The following is an 18312-nucleotide window of genomic DNA, read 5'->3' as shown; positions in this document are numbered from 1 at the left end:
CTAATATCTTGAGAGAAAGCATTTCTCCGGGTACCTTGTAGGAGAGCCTTTTCAGTGGTGGCTCCTAAATTCTGAAACTGGAACTCCCTACCCAGAACCAAAACCATCCTTCTGAAAGGGGAAGCTGTGTCCCTCCAGACATTGTTATACTGACATACCGGTATATGTTTTTAAAAATCATGTGTTGGGAGATACTATTTAAATATGCTGATGCCAAAAATGGGATGGACTTAGGAGTGAAGTACATGTGAAATTGGCTTGGGTTGGTGTTATGTACTGAGTTGAATAGGATTCAGAATGCAGCAGTCTGATTGGTCCTAGAACAATAGGATTCAGAATGCAGCAGTCTGATTGGTCCTAGAACAATAGGATTCAGAATGCAGCGGTCTGATTGGTCCACAGGAGGCACCCAATCCAGCTCCAGGTGGAAGTGAACCCGCAACCTGATTGGCCTACAGGAGAATCCCCGAATTAGCCAATCACGTGGAGCCCATTGTGTAAAGAACATATATAAAGCAGACATTCTGGGGGAACTTCCATTCCTCCTCACCACTATGAGCTGAATAAAGAGCATGAAATCCACTCTCGACTCCGAATATATTTCAGCTGGCAACAGATTGACTTTACTCATCCCTCGTTTGTTTTTCCTAGCAGCCTTTCCAGCTGCATCTTCCCCGCCCCAAGCAATTTGGTGCAACCCCCTGAGGTTTGTTTGCTTTTAATTAACATTTTGCAATCCACCCCCCTCCTGAGTATTAATGTGCCACCAGCAATTGGGCCGGGAACACCTACCAAATAAGCAAAATGCCCTGTGGACCACTCTCCATTTGCCTACGTTTACAGCATCTTCGTATAGATCGGCTTCCCGGCACCAATCGGAATTCCATTCCCCAGCTATGCGGTGCGGCCCTCGGAATGCCTGGAGATGAACGAGCAAAGTGAGCTTGGCAGAATGCCATCTTCCGAGGCAATTACCAAACCCTTACGCACACGTTCTGCCCCTTGTGTGCCAGGCTATCTATAGGAATGAAGCCCAGATCGTATTTCATCCTGCCACTTGGCTAATTCCTTGCATGCTTCAGGTTCTGTGTTTTAAAAAGAACATCTCTCCCATCCTTGCTTCTTAGAGCAGGGCGGGGAGATGTCAAGAGAATTCTCCCCCAACCTGATACCCTGAAGACAGTGGAGATCGGTCCATTAAACAGGACACTGTCCCACCAACCATAGTCTCCCACCTGCCTGCCTTCATATGTAGGTACAACCAGCCCAGGGAGTGGCCCTGCCTGTCAGCTTCCTTCTCCTGAGTCTCAGTGTTGTCATTGTAGAACTCAGCAGCCAGGAGGAGAATGGGGACAAAGCTGGGATCAAGTATCATGGAGTCATTAGTGATGTATGGAAGTGAGAGCTGGACCATAAAGAAGGCTGATTGCCGAAGAATTGATGCTTTTGAATTATGGTGCTGGAGGAGACTCTTGACTGCAAGAAGATCCAACCTCTCCATTCTTAAGGAAATCAGCCCTGAGTGCTCACTGGAAGGACAGACCGTGAAGCTGAGACTCCAATACTTTGGCCACCTCATGAGAAGAGAAGACTCCCTGGAAAAGACCCTGATGTTGGGAAAGACTGAGGGCACAAGGAGAAGGAGAGAACGGAGGACGAGATGATTGGACAGTGTTCTCGAAGCTACCAGCATGAGTTTGACCAAACTGCGGGAGGCAGTGGAAGACAGGAATGCCTGGCGTGCTCTGGTCCATGGAATCACGAAGAGTTGGACACAACTAAACGACTAAACAACAACAACATCGTGGAGTCATAGAATTGTAGAGTTGGAAGGGACCTGCTGAGGTTCATCTTGTCCAGGGGTCAGCAAACTTTTTCAGCAGGGGGCCAGTCCTCTGTCCCTCAGACCTTGTGGGGGGCCGGACTATACTTTGCGTGGGTGGGGGTGCATTTTAAATAAAAGCACACATTCTACTCATGTAAAAACACACTGATTCCCGGACCATCTGCAGGCCGGATTTAGAAGGCGATTGGGCCGGATCTGGCCCCCGGGCCTTAGGTTGCCTACCCATGATCTTGTCCAACCCCTTGCAGTTCAGGAACCACAGCTGAAGAATCCCCGACAGATGGCCATCCAACCTCTGTTTAAAAACCTCCACTGAGGTCATGCAAGGTAATAAAAGCATTCTGGGAAATGATATATAATGAAATGACTTTTAAAAAACAACCTGTATAAAAATACCAGAAGCTTTTTTTGTTAGGAATTGTAGGTACTGATATCCCAAAGGAGCAGAAAATACTTTTTATGTATGCGACAACAGTCGCACAGATGTTACTAGCCCAGAGATGGAAAGAAGACAAAATCCCTACCAGAGAGGAATGGCAAACCAAGCAGCTGGAGTACGCCAAAATGGCAAAATTGACCAGAAAGCTCAGGAACCAAGAGGACAAAAATTTCAATAAAGAATGGGGTGAAATTTAAATTTATCTAGGAGACTACTGTAAGCAGGTATGAAAACATTAGCAGGATTTTAATGACGTTTGTAATGTAGCAGTTATCGTGGACAATACAGAGAGATATAAAATATGGATTATGAAATAATACGCAGTTGAAAAGGTTGAGAATAGGACCCATGAATGGGAGGTGGGAAGACTGGAGATTCAGAGAAATCTCTAAAAACGGATCTGTATTTTGTCTTGTCATAATTCTACACTTGTAAAATCAAATAAAAATCATTTTTAAAAACAAAAACCTCCACTGAAAGAGAGTCTACCACCTTCTGAGGGAGCCTGTTCCACTGCTAAACAGCTCTTAACATAGAACTTTTTTCCTAATGTTTAGTCGGAATCTCCTTTCTTGAATCCATTGGTTTGGGTCCTTGCCTCTGCAGCAGCAGAAAACAAGCCTGCTCCATCTTCCATGCAACAGCCATTCAGGTATTTGAAGATGGCTATCATATCATCTATCAGTCTTCTAATTGGCCCTGCTTGTCATTGACTCTGGCGCCACCTACTGTTGGCCTCCCTGCCTTCTGCCCAATCCCTTCCAATGAAGAAGAAGAAGAGTTTGGATTTGATATCCCGCCTTTCACTCCCTTTAAGGAGTCTCAAAGCGGCTCACATTCTCCTTTCCCTTCCTCCCCCACAACAAACACTCTGTGAGGTGAGTGGGGCTGAGAGAAGTGTGACTGGCCCAAGGTCACCCAGCAGCTGCATGTGGAGGAGCGGAGACGCGAACCCGGTTCCCCAGATTACGAGACTACCGCTCTTAACCACTACACCACACTGGCTCTCAATGGGCAAAAGGCACCTCTTCCTGCATGGGAGTTACAGTCCAGCACATCTGCAGGGCACCAGGTTACGGTAGGCTGCTCTACCTTCCTGACCTATGGCTAGGGTTCTACACTTAGGCAGTATTCCAATGTTAAACCTTTCAGCAATACACATAGCCATTCCAATTCCAGCATCAATTAAACAATGATACTTAACAGGCAGGAATGACCAGCTGCACCAGTATAAGATGGGGGACACCTGGGTTGCCAGTAATACATGTGAAAAAGATATTGGGGTCTTAGCGGACCACAAGCTTAACATGAGTCAACAGTGTGATGCAGCAGCAAAAAAGGCTAATGCTATTCTAGGCTGCACCAAGAGAAGTCTAGTGTCCAGATCAAGGGATGTAATAGTAACACTCTATTCTGCATTGGTCAGAACACACCTGGAGTACTGTATCCAGTTCTGGGTACCACAGTTTAAGAAGGATAAAGACAAGCTGGAATGTGTGCAGAGGAGGGAGGCCAAGATGATCAAGGGTCTGGAAACTAAGCCTTAGGAGGAACAGTTGAGGGAGCTGGGTATGTTTAGCCTGGAAAAGAGGAGATTGAGATGAGATATGATAGCTATCTTCATGTATCTAAAAGGCTGTCACATAGAAGACGGAGCAAGCTTGTTTTCTCCTTCTCTGGAAGCTAGGACCAATGGATCCCAAGTTACCAGAAAGGAGATTCTGACTAAACACTTGGGACAACTTTCTGACAGTAAGAGCTGTTCAGCAGTGGAACAGACTCCCATGAGAGGTGGTGGACTCTCCTTCCTTGGAGGTTTTTAAGCAGAGTCTGGATGGCCGCCTGTCGTGGATGCTTTAGTTGAGATTCCTGCACTACAGAGAGTTGGACTAGATGACCCTACAATTCTATGATTCTATAATAAGACAGACAGACAAACTCCAAAGGGTTTCTGGTGAGGTGCTCAGTTGCTATTCCTCCTCCCTCTCAGGTGATCTGCTAAACTAGAACAGAACATCTTTCAGGAGCGCTGTCAATCTTTTATCTCTGGGTAAAGCTTGAGGTGCCTGAGGTTAAACCACTGTTTTTAACCCAGTCTTCAGCTGTTTAATCCATATTTATGCAATCTATTGCTCTTTGCATGGAGTGGTCTTCGCGCTGCAATTCATAAATATTTTTGTCGATTTTATCCCTGCCGCTATGTAAACATCAATTGGCAATTAATTAACTGCACAAATCCTCTTGCCTTCAGCTCTGCAGATGAGGTGGGGGTTGTTTCCTCCCCCTCCCCAAAAATGATGGGCTCTTCTCATCTCTGCCTCGGAGGTGACCGTACCACTGATGCCATCCTCTGTACAACATTCAGATTCTTGGCATGCTACAATGTAATAACAAGAGGGCAGGTACCTGGTACAGAGCAGGCAGCAGAGTGGGCAAAGATAAAGAGAGGAAGGGTACGAATTCAGCTCTCTTACTGTGAACATACTCTGCTGCCACTTAACTGAACTCCTTCCTAAAATCCCCAGGAATCTTGCCAATAACTGCTCCAGTGATGGAACTTGGCTTCAGGGAAAGGAAGACATCAAAGCAACAGATGAGATAATTTGGGTCCTTCTCTCTGTTCTGTCCAAGCTGGACTGCCCACACCTACCCGCAAATGGGTATTTCTGCAACCCTTGTGTGTGTGCTTAAGGTCACCTAGGTCTTTTCTCCGCAATTAGCTCGTGGAGCAGGTAATAAATACACATTTGTTAGTCTTCTTTCAGTAGATGCTGGCAGCCACCACGCATCCCCTGAAATGTCTAGTTAGGCTCTCGAAAGGCGGAAGGCGGTAATGACAGCTATCTATCCCACTTCATGAATGCGAAAGACCTTGGCAGACTGAACTGCTACCTAAAAGTGACCTGTATATGCCAGAAAAGGTGTGACGGTTAGCGAGATTACTGGAAAGTGTTTCGCTTTCAAGAAATGCTCTGTGTAATCAGAACTGGCAGCTGGGCTGAGATGGGAAAATGGCACATGGTGCTCTGTTTAAAGGCACAGATCTAACCTTCTCAGCGGATTCCTCCTGGTAGACAAATCATTTGTTTATTCCATTTATATGGAGGGCAGACCAAGATGATTAAGGGTCTGGAAGCAAAGCCTTATGAGGGACAGTTGAGGGAGCTGAGTATGTTTAGCCTGGAAAAGAGGAGACTGAGAGGAGATAGGCTAGCCATCTTCAAATATCTTAAGGGCTGTCACGTGGAAGATGGAGAAAGCTTGTTTTCTCCTGCTCCGGAGGGTAGGACACAAACTAATGACTTCAAGTTACAGGAAAGGAGATTCCAATTAAACATCAGTAAGAGCTGTTAGACAGTGGGACGGACTCGCTTGGAAGGTGGTGGACCTCAGAGGTTTTTAAGCAGAGGTTGGATAGCCACTTGTTAGGGATGTCACCTGAGATGGGGGGGGGGGAGATGGGACCTCTGAAACCTGCCAGTTTGAATTGAGAAGCAGCATTGAGAGATGGTACTCTTGACCCTTTCCCCACTGCCCCCCTTTTTTTGCAATAAAACTCCCACCGCTCTCCCCTGCTCCACTTGGAAAATTATTAATAATAATAATTCCATTCTCCTTATGGCCCTTCTATGTATATGGGGAAAGATGCAAAAGTTTGCAATGGCAAGAAAGTAACGGATGAAGCATTTCCTTCCACGTTGCTTTTCTTCACCTGAATCCAGCCTTCGAGGCTGCTTTTCCTTTAAAAATACCCCCAAATCCTTGGGAAGCTATTCACAATTCAATAGGCAATTTGTTTTAAAAGGTAAAGGGACCTCTGACCATTAGGTCCAGTCGTGGTCGACTCTGGGGTTGCGGCGCTCATCTTGCTTTATTGGCCGAGGGAGCCGGCGTACAGCTTCCAGGTCATGTGGCCAGCATGACTAAGCCGCTTCTGGCGAACCAGAGCAGAAACGCCATTTACCTTCCTGCCAGAGCAGTACCTATTTATCTACTTGCACTTTGACCTGCTTTCGAACTGCTAAGTTGGCAGGAGCGGGGACCGAGCAACGGGAGCTCACCCCGTCACGGGGATTCGAATCACAGACCTTCTGATCGGCAAGTCCTAGGCTCTGTGGTTTAACCCACAGCGCCACCTGCGTCCCAATTTGTTTTAATATGCATCTATTTATTTAAACCAACTTCTTTGGTGACATGCATGTCTTCAGGCCCTCATATTCAAAATATCCAGTCTCCCTAGGTGAGCAATAATGTTTGCCCCAACTAGACAGAGAAATGAGCTTAGAAGCCTGAACTCTGCTGGGAGTCTCCCGACCAGTCTATATCTCGCCCCCCTTTCAAATGTCAAAATACCCACACCCTAATTTATTTGCTTCCAGAGATTTCGTGGGTTGCTCTGATCCTGAAAACTGCTACACACTTGATGAGAACACTTTCTTTTCCCTCCCTTTGAAATGCCTTTGCCTTTCAATGTCATGCAGAGAGTTGTTCATTTTGGTGGCGCTCAGGAGTGTTCTTGCGCTCTCTCTCTCTTTTCCCCACAGAGGCATCAAACCTGCTTTTAAAAATTGCTGTAATGTCTTAGCAGGCATAATCAGACCGTGAGGACAAAAGAAACTCGGCGACGCTAATGCTGGAGCAACTTGGCTATTAGGAAACCACCAGGAGTCTGCGATACGGAACAAACCTACGTGGTTTCATTAAGGCGCAGTTCTTGAAAGGAACCCTGAGAGGTTCAGTGCGATGAATTTGGGGGATTATTGTTGCAACCATCAGGAATGGCATAATCACAGACCAAGTGATTTTTAAAACATTGTGGAGGCTTAAAGGTGTGGGTGGGGAGAGAAATGATGTAAAGGAGGAGTAATGGCCCACCATGGGGTAAGTGAGGCAAATTTGGTAGCTGGTCCCTTTTATAAGCTCACACCAGGATGGGCGCTGCAGCAAAATGTCATAGCGTGGAGTGCTCAGGGCTCCAGCAGCCAGCCTTGCCCCCATCTGTGATACTCCATTCCACTTCCTTTCCCTCTCCAACTAAATAGCACTAGGGGGTGGGGAGGGGGAATTCAACAGAACCGCAGGGCAGGGCAGCCCATTTTGAACTGGCAGGGAGCGGTGAGGGAGAAATTGAACTCATTTCACCTTGAAAGGCAAACTTGTCCAATTTGCCCTTTCCAGAACAATCCAGGGATCGAAACACAGCAACTGGCTGTGAAATTCTCTGAATTTCATAAGGCAGTTCTCCATTCAAGAAATGCATAGGGGGGAGATGCGCATGTGTTTAAATGCATTCATTCATGAAAATAACAGAAGAATGCGTTCTTTTACGGGAAACGACTTTGCAAAAGTGTGTATATTAGGCAGAATTGTGCACCAAAATGACAAATTTGCGGAGGTGGAGGTGTCATCCTGGTAAGCCTCTGAAATGAAGAATGCCTGGGGTAACCAGGAGTGGATTTCGGAGCAGAAGGACGGAGATTTCCATCCAGTTCTAATACTCAAAACAAATTCCTGGGTGTGTGATTTTTGAGTGTGTGATTTTTGCACCAGGTTGGTGGGGTCTCACAGAGAGCAATACTGACCCTGCACATCTGGAGTTGCCTCACCTCTGTCTTAGGACTCCTCTGTACCAAATTTGGAGGTTTCTAGGTGGTGTGCGTGTCCCCTGGGAGTATGTGAGGCCTGGGCCCCTTTTTTGTGCATGCTTTGCGTTAGCAAGACTGAGTAATGGGGACCCCTTTCCGCACAACAAACGTTATTAATGAACAGCCGGAAAGTGGGTCAACATAATGCAAAATGGAGCAGATGATCTGGAGAGTTTAATTGCAGAGGTGTCCACAAATAAGACGTGAGGCAAATGCTGATGTTGACCGATTGAGCTTCTGGACCCAGCTGTGTGGTTCTTCCCCTTAGGATGAGGAATAACAAAAGCTGAAAAGATGGACACTAAAAAAGGAGAGGGGGGGGAAATTATTATTATTTGCTTCAGATGGAGATGCAGTTGTTACATTCCGTAAACTATTGTGCCTGCTCCAGTGCTAAAAATGAAACATGACAGCAAAGACGTACATAAAATGAGATGTCTCTCTTTTTTTGCCACTACCCAATCTATTATTTAGGGTGTGCATAAATATTTCAGCACAGCCCTATTTGGATCCGGCAAGATGCCTTTCTTTGGACTGTCAGTCTTTGCGATTGCATGCATGTTTTACTCAGAAGAAAGCCCCACTGTGTTCAACAGTGCTTATGGTCAAGGAACTGCATCCAGAATTGCCTTTCCAGGCACTTTGGAGAAGAACACAAAGAGTGTTTTCTGATGCGCTGATTCTAGTATCAGGTGCAGAATGCAGCATGAGGAAAAACCATGGCTTGCTTGCTTTAAAAAAGGTAAAGGACCCCTGGACAGTTCAGTCCAGTCAAAGGCAACTATGGGGTTGCGGCGCTCATCTTGTTTTCAGGCTGAGGGAGCCGGCATTTGTCCACAGACAGCTTCCGGGTCATGTGGCCAGCATGACTAAACCACTTCTGGCACAATGTGATGAGCCAGAGAGCACGGAAACACTGTTTACCTTCCTGCTGCAGCGGTACCTATTTATCTACTTGCACTGGCATGCTTTCAAACTGCTAGGTTGGCAGAAGTTGGGACAGAGCAACAGGAGCTCACCCTGTTGTCCGGATTCGAACCGCCAACCTTCCGATCAGCAAGCCCAAGAGGCTCAGTGGTGCTGAGTGGGTGGTGTTGTGGTCTAAACCACTGCTTTAGAAAACAACCATCACTCATGTTCCTAGTCCTTAAGCAAAGAAATGCCTGGAAGTGTGTGGGCAGAAGTCTTACACTTCATACAAACAGGGGTGGACCTTGGTAATATGGCACCCTGTGCAAGGCTGAAATTTGATGCCCGCCCCCAGCCCTCGTGCTGCCTTCCCAAAGTTGGGTAAGCAAGGCACTGGGCTCTGGGAAGGAGCCCCTTCCCAAAGCTGAACAAGTACTTACAGGGAAGGAGAAGGGAGGACTCCAGGACCCTGTCAGAGCCCTCACACCGCCTTCCTAAAGCAAGTACAGTGGTACCTCGGGTTACATACGCTTCGGGTTACAGAATCCGCTAACCCAGAAATAGTACCTCGGGTTAAGAATTTTGCTTCAGGATGAGAACAGAAATCATGCTCCGGTGGCGCAGTGGCAGCAGGAGGCCCCATTAGCTAAAGTGGTGCTTTAGGTTAAGAACAGTTTCAGGTTAAGAACAGACCTCCAGAACGAATTAAGTTCTTAACCCGAGGTACCAGTGTACTTACTAGGCTTTGGGAAAGAGTAGGAAAGGCGCCCCCTCAGCTGGGAGCCCTGTGTGGGGCAACCGGTCACGCTGCCCTAAATCTGCCTTTGATACAAATAGGAGCTAATTAGGGTTGCCAGACCTCCAGGTCTGACCTGAATTTTCTAGGTTTGCCCGGCCACCGACCAGGGGGCAGGTGGAGGGCTTGAATTGCCAGGTGGGCAAGAGTCACAACAACAACAACAACATATTAAGAAGACTGCGCACAGCTTGCAAGCTTCAGCTTTGTAGGAGTTGGCTGCAAATTATAGCAAATAAACTTTGGGTGTAGGGGTCTATCCTCCTCTGCTCCATTCTCCCAATTAACCTCCATCTCCAGAGTCCTTCCCTGTGACATCATCAGGGGCCTCTCTTATGACATCACAAGGGTCTGAGATGCTCCTGACTTGGCAACCCTAGAGGCAATGGTGGATCTTTCTGCTATGTGGGATGACTTCTCCTGAACCCCATGACTTTGCTCCTGTAATAAGTCTCACGGAGTCTCTGGGCCCCCTGGTCACCTTTCCCATGCGCCAGCAGGGCTGTCTGCTGCTTCCCCCACCCCCAAGTTCCTCCAAGTTTGCTCAAATGTTTGCTTGGTGTTTTATTACCATCGTAATGCTCTGAGATGATATGGGGTGGGCGGGTGGCTTCATGACGGACACAAGGGCTAGCCAATCAACACCATGCAAACCCCTGCCTCAAGAAAGGAAGGTGTGGCTTTGCGCAACCAGCACAAAAGTGTTGACCAGAGGGTGCTTCCAGATAGCCTGTTTATTGAGCGTTCATCCTGATTTGCTTTGCAAGGAGACTAGACAGCATTGGCCATTTAATGAACTTTCATTCCGATTCGTTTGCTGGGATGTTAGATGACATTGTTTCAAAGCCAGGATTATTCCACCCTTCCTGTCACTGTCCTTGTTGCAAAATGTTTGCTCTTAGAGGAGAATTGGCTTTGCTGCACCAGACCTGTTTTCCTTTTTATGTTGTGGACTGCCCTGTGAGAGCCAGTGTGGTGTAGTGGTTAAGAGCGGTAGACTCGTAATCTGGTGAACCGGGTTCGATTCCCTGCTCCTCCACATGCAGCTGCTGGGTGACCTTGGGCTAGTCACACTTCTCTGAAGTCTCTCAGCCTCACTCACCTCAGAGTGTTTGTTGTGGGGAAGGAAGGGAAAGGAGAATGTTAGCCGCTTTGAGACTCCTTCAGGTAGTGATAAAGCAGGATATCAAATCCAAACTCTTCTTCTTCTTCTTCTTCTTCTTCTTCTTCTTCTTCTTCTTCTTCAGATGAAGGGCGATATACAAATAAATAGTAATAATAAGTTAATCTATAATGATGTAACCTGAATTTGCTGGTGTGTGATTGACTCTCCCCACCGGAAAATAGCTTCTTTTGCTTGTAGAAATGGTGTTTAAGTTCTGAAAAGGCTGAGAATCTTCTACTCAAAGTTTGGAGAGCAACTGCTTTAATGAGCTGATGAGATATGGCCATCCCCACACAATGTCATCCCACAGATTCCTGTTCTGTTATTTATGCCTGCTTTCCCCCTTTCAGCCAAGTAGACGTTTTTCAATAAGTATCCATTAGCTTAATTAATTTAGTTGCTAAAGGCCCATTGGCAGAAGTGTAAATTGCTTCTCTCTGAGGGAATGTAGCCAGGCCTGTTAGCATGGTACAGATGTTTCCCGCCAGGAAAGGGCCAGGAGTGGCAAAAATACTCTGTTTCATGTCTATCTTTTGGAGTTCGAGCCTGAAAGCACCTAGAAGAAGGTGCTTATTTATGCTTGGAAATCAAATGATACGGATTCCTTAGAATGTCAGCTCCAAGGATTATCAGATTTAGAGTGGACCAACCCAAAACAAGTACTAGTTTCTGCGTATTTGGGAGCTTACCAACTCTGGAGAAGAGCGTTAGGCTGCATACACAGCATGCATTTAAACCAGCTGTTCTCAACCTGTGGGTCCCCAGATGTTATTGGACTACAACTCCCATCATCCCTGAGCTCTGGCCTTGCTAGCTAGGGGTGATGGGAGTTGTAGTTCAACAACATCTGGGGACCCACAGGTTGAGAAAGGCTGATTTAAATTAAGCACACATCCCCTAAAGCAGGGGTAGGCAGCCTAAGGCCCGGGGGCCAGATGCGGCCCAATAGCCTTCTCAATCTGGCCTGAGGATGGTCCAGGAATCAGCATGTTTTTACATGAGTAGAATGTGTCCTTTTATTTAAAATGCATCTCTGGGTTATTTGTGGGGCATAGGAATTCATTCATTTCCCCCCACAAAATATAGTCTGGGCCACCACAAGGTCTGAGAGACGGTGGACCGGCCCTCAACTGAAAAAGTTTGCTGACCCCTGCCCTAAAGAATCATGGGAACTGTAGTTTGTTAGGCTTTCTAGGAACTGTAGCACTGCAAGGGGCAAACAGTTTGTAGGATTCTTTGGAGAAGAGGGATGTGTTTTAATTGTACGTCATGTATGCTCACTTAATTTGCCATTTTTTGAGGCACGGCCACCCATTGCTCCAAAAGTTCAGCTCGGAGCACAAGCTCAGGGAGGGGTGCCAGCTATCTAGGCCCAGAAACGTGTGTGTGTACTTCTGTGTGTGTGAGAGCCAGTGTGGTGTAGTGGTTAAGAGTGGTGGACTCATAATCTGGTGAACTGGGTTCGCTTCCCTGCTCCTTCATGTGCAGCTGCTGGGTGACCTTGGGCCAGTCACACTTCTCTGAAGTCTCTCAGCCCCACTCACCTCACAGAGTGTTTGTTGTGAGGGAGGAAGGAAAAGGAAAATGTTAGCCGCTTTGAGGCTCCTTAGGGATAAAGCGGGATATAAAATCCAAACTTTTCTTCTTCTTCTTCTTCTTCTTCTTCTTCTTCTTCTTCTTCTTCTTCTTCTTCTTCTTCTTCATGCACCTCAATGGACCAGCCTCTGCTGTAGTTATCTGACTATTCTGGCAGCAAGAGCATTTGGACAGTGGAACGGACTCCAATGGGAGGTTGTGCACTCTGCTTCATTGGAGCTTTTTAAGCAGAGGTTGGATGGTCATCTGTCATGGATGATTTGGTTTGAGATTCCTGCACTGCAGGGGGTTGGACTAGATGTCCCTTGGGGTCCCTTCCCACTCCACAATTCTAGGTGGCACAGGAGACAACTCCTAGGGGCTGAGGTCCCTTGGGGCCCCCAATAAAACATTTAAAGGGGCCAGCACCCCCTCCAGCTGATGAGCATTGCCATTTAAATAGTGTGTATTTATATAAAACATTTCTTTAATTTTCCAAAAATGACAAAAACAAACCAATAACAATATCAAGACAAAACAAAGCAAAACAAATTGACTTCCGCCTAGTCTTTTCCTTGGTTCCACTGTTTATCAACATACTGCAAGTCCATTGTAAAGTTATAAACCATTGAATTACTTATTGTCCAGTCAAAATTAAATTACAAGTAGTCTGCGAATGTATTAACCTGAGTACATTGCTTCTGAATATATGCAATAAAGTCCTTCCAATCTTCCTCAAATTTGTTATCATCTCTTCCTCTTAGTTTCATTGTCAGTTTTGCCATTTCAGCATATTCCATTAATTTAACTTGCCAAAATTATTTAACTAGGACACCTTCTTCCTTCCAATGTTGTGCTAATAATGTTCGTGCGGCCGTAGTTGCATATATAAATTCTTTAGTGATCTTCCAATCAAATAGTGTATTTTGATCAGTTCCACAGGGCAGGGCTTACCTGGGCCCCTCCCCTTATATTTTATTCAAGTTGGCCCTCTTGGAAGAAGGCCTGAACTGAGAGAAAGTAAGCAGTCCATGGTCACGCAGTCTGCTTCCAGGGAACCAGTTGTCACTCTCCCTTGCTGTAAATGTTTGAGGAGGGTCTCGACACAACAGTCTGCTGGTTGAATGAAGGCAGACCTTTCTCTGACCCAGTGTGACAACTCTTACGCTTGCACAGGAGAGGGGATCATAGCACGTGGGTCTGTGTACTGCAGGTCAGAGAGGCTCTTGAAGCAAGCGAAATCACATCAGAGCAATGCTAGCAAGCCGGTTCTCACTCTTCTATGACATTTGGCGCAGGGATGTCAAAGCATCACCATATGTCAGCTGGAGGGCATAGAGACAGGGGACGCTTCAAACCACCAAGGAACTCTGCATGAACTCCTGGAGTATGGGGGATGCATAAAAAATTTCACCAAGACCTGCCAGAAAAATATCTGGAATACCTAGCAAAACTGGAGTTATACTTCATACAAGGGCCGACTTAATCTTTCATAATGTGTGGTGCCCCCAAATTGTTGTTGTTGTTTAGTCGTGTCCGACTCTTCGTGACCCCATGGACCAGAGCACGCCAGGCACTCCTGTCTTCCACTGCCTCCCACAGCTCAGTCAAACTCATGCTCATAACTTTGAGAACACTGTCCAACCATCTCGTCCTCTGTTGTCCCCTTCTCCTTGTGTCCTCCATCTTTCCCAACATCAGGGTCTTTTCCAGGGAGTCTTCTCTTCTCATGAGGTGGCCAAAGTACTGGAGTCTCAGCTTCAGGATCTGTCCTTCCAGTGAGCACTCAGGGCTGATTTCCTTAAGAATGGAGAGGTTGGATCTTCTTGCAGTCCATGGGACTCTCAAGAGTCTCCTCCAGCACCATAATTCAAAAGCATCAATTCTTCGGCGACCAGCCTTCTTTATGGTCCAGCTCTCACTTCCATACATCGCTGCTGGGAAAACCATAGCTTTAACTATACGGACCTTTGTTGGCAAGGTGATGTCTCTGCTTTTTAGGATGCTGTCTAGTGCCCCCAAATGGATCTTCTCAATTATGGATCTTTTGTGCTCTCTCGGCTCGGCAAGGGAACCGCCTTAAATGCAATGTGCTTGATAACCAAATAATGCTAATATTCTTCGCTTGCTGCCAGGCGAGTCTTCCTAGGAAGAGCATTCCACAAATGGGGAGCCACTGCAGAAAAGGCCCTGTTCTCATGTTGCCGCCATCTGGACTCCGAAGAAGGGTCTCAGATGATGACCGCAGAGTCCAGGGAGGTTCCTATGGAGAGAAGCGGTCCTTGATGTATTGCAATGTTAGGTTTAAGGAAGGTGGGCCAACATGACCCTACAGGCCAAAGAGGAAGGCCCTGTAGGTCGGAGGTTCTCCAGCACTGGGAACCTCAGTGACTGGGCGTTCATGACTTGGGCATCAGTGAACTGAGTCCCCTGACACCACAGCATTGAACCCGTGCCAGAAGTCAAACTTAGCCTGCCATGATTGGCAGCAAAGGGGAGGAAGGAGCTCGAAGGATGGAGGGAGCAGCTCCGCGGAGAATCCCACAGCAACAGAAGAGAAGCTGGAAGATCTCCAACCTACGTCATTTGCTAAAGAGAGAGAAAAATCACACATATGGCAGAATTCACACTCCTGCATTCGGCTGCCTGCCCCTTCTTTAGTTTGTTGGGGAGGGGAGAGGCTCTCCTTTTCCCTGGCTGTGATTTTCGCTCTTTCTTCATTCTATTTTCACCTCGGTAATAAAGTGCATTAAAAATAACACCTAGCAAATGAGGTCTGCAGTTAGGGACCTAACTGAATGCTGCAGTAATTCATGGTTTTTTGTGTGTGCCATTCATAAACTCCTTGCCGTGATGCAACACACACACTTGCCACCACGAGTTCCTCTCTCTGAATCACCTGAGACAAAAGCAGGAAATGGAAAAGGCTCCACTTTTTGCATCCAGGAGAATTCAGCGGGGAGAAGGCTGCATCTTGAGGCTCCGGTAGGGCGACCGTCCCCTTTCTTGGAAAATACGTCCTGGAGCACCAAGTCCTGCATGACTGGGAAACGTTCAGCTGGGCCAGCCTCCCACTGTGGGCCAGAGAAATTCCTTCTGCTGCTCTTGCAACTGCAACGTGCGCAGCTGTTTACAGATAAATGAAGTTGTGTCCCTGCCCTGAGGATCTTACAGTTAGACATGAGACCCCCCCCCAGGGTTGGAGTCAACACATGGCATTCTCAGGCAGCTATGGGTTGTGCCCAATGAAGCTCTACTCAGAGGAGACCCATTGAAATTCACAAACCTAGTCATGCCCATTAAGTCCAATGGGTCTACTCTAAGTAGGACTAGCACTGGATACAACCCTATACTGAAACTTGCCCTGTTGCCTGCCCTGTGTGGCATCAGCTCTCCAGGGTTTTAGCCAGCTGACAGTGCTACCTGGTGTGGGAATGTTGAGGATAGTAGGAGTGGATATATATTGATGAAATATTATCCTTCCTGACTCATGCTGGTGAGCTAGTAGCAGAGCACATTCCATTCTACATAGCATGAAGCTAATTGATAGTTTCGTTAGAATCATTCGAGTTAAGCAATCCAGTCTGGCTTGTCCAGATTGGATTATTCCTGGTAAATCCCCTCTTAAAACAATAACAACACAACAGTCATCTTTTAGAAAGCAACGATAAGGTTCACTTACATTCAGTTCACAGTATGATCCTGAAGGCGGGCTTTAGCTTTTAGTTACAGTTACAGAGTTACAGTTACGTCCTCTTGTGAGGGATGAGCCCATGTGCTGCTGGCTGAGATCCAGCACACAGCAAAAGCATCGAGAAGAGATGGGATCAAGAGAGTCAAGAGGAAGGTGGCTGAATGACTGGCCCCTTTATAGGGTCTGCCAGGGTCACGCCCATCTACCTGGTCACACGCAGGGGGAAGATGCTCCAGACCAGGTGTGACAGCAAGTCCTCCTGGCTAGAGCAACATTCCCCTGTGAGTCCACTCTGGGCAAACAGGAAATGTAGTATAGTGGTACCTCGGGTTACAGACGCTTCAGGTTACAGACGCTTCAGGTTACAGACGCTTCAGGTTACAGATGCTTCAGGTTACAGACTTCGCTAACCCAGAAATAGTACCTCAGGTTAAGAACTTTGCTTCAGGCTGAGAACAGAAATTGCTGAGAACAGAAATAATGGGGGGGGGGGGAGGCCCCATTAGCCCCAGTGGTACCTCAGGTTAAGAAGAGTTTCAGGTTAAGAATGGACCTCCATAACGAATGAAGTTTTTAACCCAAGGTACCACTGTATTTGACTGCTTTTGTGATTCGAACCACCGACCTTCTGATTGGCAAGTCCTAGGCTCTGTGGTTTAACCGACAGCACCACCCGCATCCCTTGTGGTGGGTGTGGGAGTTATTTTTTCAGAACCACATATTTTTGTCACCCCCCTCAGTGATGACACCTGGGGCGGCCTGCACCCACTGAACCCCCCTTCCTATGCCACTGTGCGGAAGCCCCTGGCTCTTTAGTTGCCTGACCTGCCTCTTCTTCTGAGTCATTCTGTGTTCCACCCTCCAGTTCTCAAGCTCCCCCTGCCTCTGATTCTTGCCTCCTGGATGGAGCTGTTCCCCACAAATTGCTGCCCCTCCTCCTGAGTCAGACTCCAGCCCCCCTGCCCCTGGTGCACATTCATCTCTGTGTCCTGCCAGTTCCGGACATCTACCTCCCTGAATTTGCCTATTCCTCTTTTAAAGTCATCCAGATTGGTGGCCCTCACTGCCTCCTGTCAGAGTAAGTTCCATAACTTAGCCATTACCCCTGAATTTTCTATGTTTGCATGTATATGCATTAATTAGCATATTCAACATTATTATTATATTTGTACATCACCCTATACCTGTAGGTCTCAAGGCTGTTCATAACACAAAGTTACAATACACAAAGCAAAAACAAATAATCAAAACAATTAACATTACTAAACAATACACTCCTCAACAAAAAAAACCTAAACCAGCTGTTCTCAACCTGTGGGTCCCCAGATGTTGTTGGACTACAACTCCCATCATCCCTGAGCTCTGGCCTTGCTAGCTAGGGGTGATGGGAGTTGTAGTTCAACAACATCTGGGGTTCCACAGGTTGAGAAAGGCTGCCCTAAACAATACTCCAGCCTGCAAAAACAAATACAAAAAACCAAATTATAACATATAACATTTGACAACAATTTTAAACAACCCCATCCTCCGAATAAAACAGCACCTTCCTAAGTTAAAACCCCATCCCCGTTAAAACAATAATTTTAACACAAGGGGGCTGGCCCATGTCCTTGTCCCTCCCCCCTCTTTCTCTCTTTTTTTAAATGATATTTATTAAAGTTTCACAATAAAAACATACACAAACAAAAAACCAAAAGAAACAAGTATAATTTCCATCCTTATTTTCTTAAACCTAATTTCCCCGACCTCCTCATACCTCCCCCTTCTGTATTCTAATTTCATTATCTAATCAGCAAATCCATTCCCTTACTTCCCATATTTTTTAATAATTCTATTCTTTTTCCATAATCAACACCCCTGAAAACCACATAGTTTTTAAACCCATGTCAATTCTAACCTTCATTAATTTTATAATATTTATTAAGATAGTCTTTAAATTTCTTCCAATCTTCTTCCACTGTCTCTTTCTCCTGGTCTCGGATTCTGCCAGTCATCTCTGCCAGTCCCATATAGTCTGTCATCTTCATCTGCCATTCTTCCAGAGTGGGTAGATCTGGTGTCTTCCAATACTTTGCAATAAGTATCCTTGCTGCTGTTGTAGCATACATAAAAAACGTTCTGTCCTTCTTTAGCACCACATGGCTAACCATACCCAGGAGAAAGGCCTCTGGTTTCTTCAAGAAGGTATATTTAAATACCTTTTTCATTTCATTATATATCATTTCCCAGAAAGCCTTAATCCT

At 46.4% G+C, this 18312-nt stretch overlaps 2 long non-coding RNA genes across 2 annotated transcripts in view; one reads left to right on the top strand and one right to left on the bottom strand.

Annotated features, from left to right (window-relative positions):
- The window catches only part of LOC307204356, a 181362-nt gene that overhangs the window by 55760 nt on the left and 107290 nt on the right, over positions 1 to 18312 (top strand). The window lies entirely within an intron of this gene.
- On the bottom strand, positions 8092 to 9916 carry LOC307204572. Its single transcript, XR_013833744.1, has 2 exons — positions 9824 to 9916; positions 8092 to 8231 (listed from the first exon to the last, which is right to left on the bottom strand). It is a non-coding gene; the product is annotated as an uncharacterized lncRNA (long non-coding RNA).

This window comes from Podarcis cretensis (assembly GCF_951804945.1).
Source record: "Podarcis cretensis genome assembly, chromosome: 15".
NCBI classification, from domain to species: Eukaryota; Metazoa; Chordata; class Lepidosauria; order Squamata; family Lacertidae; genus Podarcis; species Podarcis cretensis.
This window is presented reverse-complemented; position numbering and strand designations above follow the sequence as displayed.